The sequence below is a fragment of the Castor canadensis genome, chromosome 13 (assembly GCF_047511655.1).
Source record: "Castor canadensis chromosome 13, mCasCan1.hap1v2, whole genome shotgun sequence".
Lineage (NCBI taxonomy): Eukaryota > Metazoa > Chordata > Mammalia > Rodentia > Castoridae > Castor > Castor canadensis.
The window spans coordinates 7758627-7767252 of NC_133398.1; positions in this window are offsets into that span (position 1 = coordinate 7758627).

Here is an 8626-nt window from a genome sequence, read left to right on the forward strand (position 1 = left end):
AGGCCTGAGCCAGGATACGCAGGACAAAGGGCAACTGATTGTGAGAGGAGAGTCCTTTCCCAGGCGGAGCCTCCTTGTCGGCTGATGGGCTTGATTACCTGGGAATGACCATCACCTCGAGGATCTTTAGACCCAATGGGCAAGTGTTGAGTGTTCTCAGAGTGGGGCCCAGGACCCCTTGATCAGGCCTAGGGCAACTGCTCTCAGCTTGACTCAAGCCACTAACCCTGCCAACCTGGTTTGTCATCTACACACCTGACTGAACGTCAACCCAGGGCTCAGAGCCAGCTTGACCAGTCCTTCAGAGGACCTGTCCCTTTGGACTTCTGTGCCACGGACCCAGGTGCTCTACCACTTGAACCACTCCACCAGCCCTTCTACAGAAGGTAGAAATCAGCGGCCCACCCTGTTTTCCTGAAAGGCTGGGCTGATGCTGACTTTGTCCCTTGTCCCCAAGCAGGCAGGGCCTAGGTTGATTTGGAAGTCAGCAGACCAACTCACCTGAAGAGAGGGTGAGGACGCTATTATTAATAGCAGAGCCATCATTAACCCAGGGCTTCTAATGTGTGCTTAAGAGCTTTTCATTCATCCATCCGGCTACTCTCACCAGCACTGGGAGCTGGAGGTGTGGTTAACCTCTGTGTAGCCAGCTGTATCTGTTCCTCAGAGAAGAGCACAGCCCAACACCAGGGCCCACCTGAGCAAGGAGCAAATGTGCCCCTTCCTTGCACTCCATCTCTCCTTCATTGTGGCCTCCTTATCTTGACCCTTATCCAGCCCAGCACCACCCTGGGTGTGTCCTCAGCCAGACTTTGCTGCAGAGGCCTTGGAGCCAGGGGAGATGTGCACTGTCCAATCCAACTACATAGTGATGCTGAGAGACTGGAAGTATACAGAATATATGTTGTTGAACATAGAAAACCAAAGTAAAATCAAGCAAAGCCTAGCATGGTGGTATACGGCTGTATTCCCTGAAACCAGGGAGGCAAAGATAGGAGGATCTCCTTTTGAGATCAGCCCCTGCAAAACCCTATCTGACAAAAGCAAAAAGAACTCAGGGGTGAGGCTGAGTTGTACCACCCCCTTTGGAATCCTTATTGACACTAAGATGATGAGAGAGGCCTCAGGAGGGGGCTTCCCTCAGTCATGGCCAAAATATTTGGTCCATATGCAGCCTATCTTCTGGGAAAGCCTCCCAAATCATGTGGAATGGTACATGTTTTCCTTATAAGGTGTCTTTCAACCTGAAAGGCTAGAATTTAGCAATGATTCTCAAAAAAAGTAGCAAATGTATAAATAACATGAGATTTGAAAACTGAGCTTTCAAAAGTTACTGAGTTCAGTATTTCAATTATCTGTCTCACATTAGCCTCCAGTGGCTCTCACCTGTAATCCTGGCTACTCAGGAGGTAGAGATCAGGAGGACTGCAGTTTGAAGCCAGCCCAGGCAAATAGTTTGCAAGACCCTATCTTGAAAAAAAAACTGTCACAGAAAAGAGCTGGTGGAGTGGCTCAAGGTGTAGGCCCTGAGTTCAAACCCTAGTATCACAAAAAGAAAAATCTCTGTTCTTTTCTTTAATACCGTTTTTGGTGAACAGTTCTAGACAAGCATGTGCAGTTAGCACAATCCAGGTCTCTCATGCTGCTCCTTTGCTGTCAACTCTACCCACACCCCTAGTCCCTGGTAACTGTTCTTTCTGTTCCTCCAATTGTGCCTTTTCCAGAATGTATATGTGGAAACATACAGTAGGTAAATTTTTAAAACTGGCCTCTTTCAGTATCCATATGTCTGAGATTCTCCACATTCCTTTTCATTTCTGTGTAGTATTCCACTGCCTGTATGTACTATTTGTTGACTCATTCATTACTTGAAGGGTTTCTCAGCACTTCTGTTGGTGGTGGGTTTTTTTTTTTTTTTTTTTTGCAGTATTGTGGCTTGAACTCAGGGCCTACACCTGAGCCATTCCACCAGCCCTTTTTTGTGATGGGTTTTTTTCAAGGTAAGAGTCTCAAGAACTATTTGGCTGGGCTGGCTTCGAACCATGATCCTCCTGATCACTGCCTCCTGAGTAGCTAGGATTACAGGCATGAGCCACTGGCACCCTGCACAATCAATGGTTGTGAAGAAAGCTGGAGAGATCTTTTTTTATTAGCTATTTATTATTATTTCTTAGAGAAAACAGAGAGAGAGGACTTGGACAAGCCTCTCTCTCACCCTCCCACATCCCTCATCTCATCCTCTCATTTCTCCCTACCTCCTACATCCAAGTTCGTAAAACCTGCTTTTCTTGATGAGCTCAGGACATGTTCTGTGGGTGCTCCCAAGGCCCACCTTCTTGTGTGCCACACCCCATATCCTCTTTCATTCACAGTCAATTCTCCCCTTCTTGCCTCAATTTTTCCCTTTCCCTTGGTCATTTTTTTTTTTTTTGGCAGCACTGGGGTTTGAACTCAGGGCCTCACACTTGCTAGATAGGCACTCATAACTGCTTGAGCCACTCCACCAGCCCTTTCTTTGTAGTGAGTATTTTTTTTAAGATAGGCTGTCAGGAACTATTTGCCTGGGCTGGCTTCAAACTGCAATCCTCCTGATCTCTACCTCCTGAGTAGCTAGGGTTACAGGTGTGAGCCACTGGCGCCTGGCTAAGATTTATTTTTTAATTTGCTTTATTGTTTGTCTTGGTTCCTTAGAATGTTAATTTCACAAGGGCAGGGATGTTGGTCTGTTTGGGGATTTTTTTGGTGTGGGGGGGTGGAGCGTTACTTGGGTTTAAACTCGGCTTCACACTTGCTAGACAGGCACTCTACTGCTTGAGTCACACCTCCAGCCACATTGGTCTATTTTGCTCAGTATTTCATCCCTTATTGAGGCTAGGGGTGTGGCTCAAGTGGTAGAGACTTGCCTAGCAAATGCCAGGTTCTGAGTTCAAACTCCAGTACCAAAATCAAATCACTTGAATGAATGAATGAATGAACGAACGAATGAATGAGTCTGAGTGCCCACATGACTGTGGCTTCATATTCTCCCTATCCCACTGTCCACATCCTCTTTCTTTCTCATTCCTTCCCAGCCAGCTCCTCTCCCACTAAGGCACTGCCAGCCCCCATCCCTCCCCGGGTGCTGGCTCATTGAGGTTCCGCTTTAATTACCCTGCGGGCCGGAATATGCTTAGAACACATGAAGTGTCGCCACCCTGCCACGGAGTTGACAGTTTAGCAGCATGTGTGTAATCGTGAAGTCAGCTTGCATGAAGATGACCCCTTGTGAAGTGAGCACTTCAGGCACTCTGTCCTCCTTTATAGATGAAGCAACTGAAGTTTGGTGAGGTGAAGCCACCAGCCCAGCCTTCTGTGTCTAATTATGTCATGGCCCACTGAACCTTCTCTGTTTGGTATCAGATTTAAAAACAAACAAAAAAGGGCTGGCGGAATGGGTCAAGTGGAAGAGTGCCCACCCAGCAGTTGTGAGGTCCTGAGTTCAAACCCCAGTACTGCCAAAAACAAAACAAAAAAGCCAGATGTGGCAAATACCTGATATTTCAGCACTAGGAAGGCTGAGGCAGGAAGATTGTGAGTTTGAGATCAGCCTGGGTGACACAGTGAGACCCTGACTCAAAAACAAAAAGCAGCCAGGCTTGTGGTTCGTGCCTATAATCCTAGCTAATCAAGAAGCAGAGTGGTTCAAAGCCAGCCTGGGCAAATAGTTCATGAGACCCTATCTTGAAAAAAAAAAAAATCACAAAAAAGGGCTGGTGGAGTGGCTTAAGGTATAGGCCCTGAGCTCAACCCGTGTCCTCCCTGCCAAAAAAACAGCCAGGCACCCTGCCTCACACATGTAATCCTAGCTATTCAGAAGGCAGAGATCAGGAGTATTGAAGTTCAAGGCCAACCCCTGGCAAAAAGTGAGAAGCTACCCAACACTAAAAAGTACTGGTGGAGTGGCTCAAGTGGTCATAGAGCACCCCAGGTTGGAGGTATGGCTCAAGTGGGAGGCCCTGAATTCAAACCTCAGTAACACACACACACACACACACACCATACCCACCATCATGTTATCAGCTCATGGATTTCTTCTGCAGTCTCTGCTCAGTCCCTGACTCACCCCATCCTTTGAGCCTTCTCCCAGAGATGAGCAGGAGGGGTCAATATTAGTCACACCAAAGGAGTTCCTACCTGGCTGAGACTGCAGACAAGGATGTGGGGGTGGTGGGTGCTGACTAAGAGAGACAAGCATCTTGGGTGGGTGGCCAGGGTGTCATTAGTGGGGTGGGACTGTCCTGGGCCCTCCAGCCACCATGGAGTCCACAAAGCAGACTGAGGTCAAAGTGACCTCCTGTCTCCTCCCACTCCCACTCCTCATCAATGCTTCTCCACTCAGTCCCCACCTCCACCTCCTACATGTATCTTTTGAGCTGATAAATCAGAATGGAGAAGAGGCCAAAGATGGCAAAACAGGCCCAGCTCCTCTCTGGCAAACCAGCTGGGCAGGTTTATTGGTGCCAGGGAGGAGGTTGGAGGAACAAGTTCAACTCCAGGGAACAAGTGGAGCCAATACACTCAGGGCCTCGATTTGATCTAGAGTTGGCCACACTGGCATTTAGGGTCAGAGAACTTCCTGGGTGAACATGTTTGAGGGCAGGCTGGTTTGAGGCAGGATTTGACAGAACTTTTTCTTTTTTTTGGTGGAACTGAAATTTGGACTCAGGGCTCTGCAAAGCAGGTGCTCTACTGCTTGAACCACACTTCCAGTCCATTTTGCTCTGGTTATTTTGGAGAGTGGATCCCATGAATTATTTGCCTGGGCTGTCCTCAAACAGATCTTCCCAACTCCTCCTGATCTCAGCCTCCCAAGAAACTAGGGTTATAGATAGGTTTGAGCCACTGGAACCTGGTTTTAACAGGACATTCTTTTTTTTTTTTTTGGCACTAGTGTTTGATCTCAGGTCCTACACTTTGAGCCACTCCCTCTGTCCTTTTTGTGATGGGTATTTTCAAGGTAGGGTCTCTCAAACTTTTTGCCAGGGCTGACTTCAAACCTCAATCCTACTGATTTCTACCTCCTGAGTAGGTAGGATTACAGGCATGAGCCACTGGCACCCAGATTGACAGGACATTCTTATTACAGGTACTTAGAAACTGCTTTCCCTAAAAAGCACTGACTCCTTACTTGGGCCCAAAAGTTAACAAGAAGGAGGATAAAAGCTTGGCACCCCCACTTCCAATTTGCATCTGTCTCTTTTGCTCTGAGTCTCCCCTGCAGTCACCTTGTAACCACCTTGGATTCCAGGAAGGACAGGATTGATATGACGAGAGTAAAACATCCCAGGGTCAAGGACTTTCTTATCCTGACAAGGCCCCACCTGAGATAATCAGCAATCCTGAGATGATCAGCAATCAGAGATCACAAAGATCAAAGATCACACCTTTGACTACTGGACCACACTTTGCCCAGGACTGTTTAATAATTATTCATACCTCTTGTTCCTCTGCCCCAGTTCTGCCTTTATTTAAACCTAAAGCTCAGCCGGGCATCCATCACAAAAAAGGACTGGTGGAGTGGCTCAAGGTGTAGACCCTTAGTTCAAACCTCAGTACTGCAAAACGAAACAAAACAACAACAAAACCCTAAAGCTTAATGTCTGTCTCCTAAAGATGGGCTGAAAAGCCTCTTCCCATGTTGCCCCTAGGATGTGTAATAAATCCCCTTTCTGTCCTTCACTGAGACCTGGCTCTCTATTTGGTGAATTGGGGTAGGTGACTGGCCCTGACATGTAGAATTCCTGGAGTTGGGCCTCTGGCCTAGAACTCTGGTGACATTATTACTGGTGTTAGAAGCAATTTCATCAGCCATCAAGAAACATGCACCAGCTGGGCACCAGGGGCTCATACCTGTAATTGTAGCTACTCTGGATGCAGAGATCAGGAGGATTGAGGTTCGAGGCCAGCCCAGGCAAGCAGTTCATGAGACCCTATCTCGAAAATACCCAACATAAAAAAGGCCTGGTGGAGTGCCTCAAGTGGTAGAGGACCACCTGCCTAGCAAGCGTGAGGCCCTGAGTTGAAATCCCGGTAACACCAAAAAAAAAAAAAAAAAGATATCAAGAACAGGCGTGGTGACTCACGCTTGTAAACCCAACCACTCAGGAGGCAGAGACTGGGAAGATCAAGGTTCAAAGCCAGTCTAAGCAAAAAGTTAGACCTCAGTCATCCCATCATGGTGGCATAGGCCTGAGGCTGTAGATGAGAGGATCAAGGTCTGATGCCAGCTTTGAGCAAAAACTTGAGAACCTACCTGAAAAGTAACTGAAGTGAAGTGGCTCAAGTGGTAGAGTGCCTGCCTAGCAAGTACTGCCAAAAAAAAAAAAAAGAAAAAGAAAACTGGGGGAAGGTGTTAAAAAAAAAAGTTCACTTCTGGAGCTGGGAATATAGCTCAGTGCTCAGTGTAATGTCCTCGGTTTTACCCCCCAGTACTGCAAAAAGATTAAAAAAAATGGGGCTTGCAAAGTTAGAATCTCTAAAGGCTAGGGACCTTAACCTTTGTTGTTATATAATTATATTTATTTATTATTATTACTATTTTGTAGTGCTGATGATAGAAACTAGAACCTTGCACTTGCTAGGCAAGTGCTCTACCAATGGGTTAATCCCCTTTTTTTTTTTTTTTTTTTTTGGTGGGACTATGGTTTGAACTCAAGGCATATCACTTGCAAAGCAGGTGCTCTATTGTTTGAGTCATATCTCTAGTCCATTTTGCTCTGGTTATTTTGGAGATGGGGTTTTGAGAACTAGGTTTCAAACCTGGATCCTCCCGATCTCAGCCTCTGAGAAGCTAAGATTACAAATGTGAGCCAGTGCCTATTTTTAGTTTTTTGAGGAACCTCTATACTGATTTGTGTATGGCCACAATAATTTACATTTCCACCAACACTGCAAAAGGGTCCCCTTCCCTCCTCCCAACCTGCATTTGTTCTCCCCCCATGCCTCCTTGATGGTACTGGGGTTTGAACTGAGGGCTTTGCACTTGCTGGCAGGTGCTCTATCATTTGAGCCACTCCACCAGCCAACAGATACAGCTTTTAAGAAGCATAGTAGTGAGTTGTGGCTAATACCTTGGGTTTAATGGCTTAGAGAGTTTTGAGTTCAAGTAGTAGCCCAGGCTGCCTCAGTCTCCTAAGTGCTGGGACTATATAGGTGTGTACCACCATACCCATTCTTCTCCCTTTCTTTTCTTTTTATTCTCCTCCCTTTCTTAACACATGTCCTTGAGTGAGAGAGGCTGACTTCATCTGGGAACACAGGACTGTACACCTGGTTACCTAGCCAGCTCTGAAGTCAGACAGCTTGACTACTCTTTGGACCTGTGCCCTGAGCAAGTGCTGCACCCTCTGAGCCGGTTTGCTCAGTTTGGAAATGGGGTGCTCCACCTAACCACTCTGTTGTAGGGGGGTCAGTGGGATGTTGCAGGTGAGGTGCTCAGAGCCGGCTGACCCACAGGATTTCGAAAGGGCTGATTACTGCAGTCATCACTTCCTTGTCTGGTGATGCCTTTGGCTATATGGTTGTCACCTCTCACCTCATTCTTAGTCCCTGTCCACCTGATACGGAACCTGGAGATTTCCTCACAATTCCTCCAGGGATCAGCATTGGGGGTCTCACCAGCCCCTTCCCATCACAGGGGCACTGGGCTCCTGGGCTTAGTCTCCTCCCTCTCACTAAAGTGTACCCCTCTTCTAGAAAAAGCTGAATAGGGTGAGATTTGGTGGCACTGTCTCTGTGTCACCCAGAAATGAGCCCTTTTGCCAGGTGAAGTGGCTTACCTCTGTAATCCCAGCACTCAGGAGGCTGAGGCAGGAAGATCAAGAGTTAGAGGTCAACCTGAGCTATACAGTACTGAGCCAAACAAAATCACACACATACAAACAAAAAAATAGAAGCAAAAGAAATGACTTCTTTAGGTCCCCTGGGATAAAATTACAGGTTTTATTGTGATTGTGCTGTATGATAAAAATTTTTAAATTTTGTTTTTTATTACTACTATTGGTGGGACTGGGGTTTGAACTCAGGACTTGGCACTTGGAAAGCTGGCACTTTACTGTTTGAGCCACAATTCCAGTCTTCTTTTGCTCTGGTTTCTTTGGAGATAAGGTCTCAAGAACTATTGCCCAGGCTGGCCCTGAACCACAGTCCTCCTGATCTCAGCCTCCTAAGTAGCTAGAATTACAGGCATGAGCCACCCAACATTTTTTTTTTTTTAATTTCTAAATTCTGGGTTTTTCTCTTGGTCCTTCCTATTATTGCTTATACTCTCTCTTCAACAAAATTACAGGTAAGGGCAAAATAGTTTCTGCCTGGAAGCGAGGGGGTGGGGGGGTGAGGGAAGGGATGGGGTGGTTGAGGGGGTGGGGGAAGGGGGGAGAAATGACCCAAACATTGTATGTACATATAAATAAAATAAAAACATAAATTCTGGGTTTTTTGTTTGTTTGTTTTTGATGGGACTGGGGTTTGAACTCAGGGTTTCATGTTTGCAAAGCAGGCACTATCCTAATTTTTAAATTTTGAAATGGGGTTTCATTAAGTTGTTCTTGAATGCCTGGGTTCTAGCGATTCTCCCACCTTAGCCTCC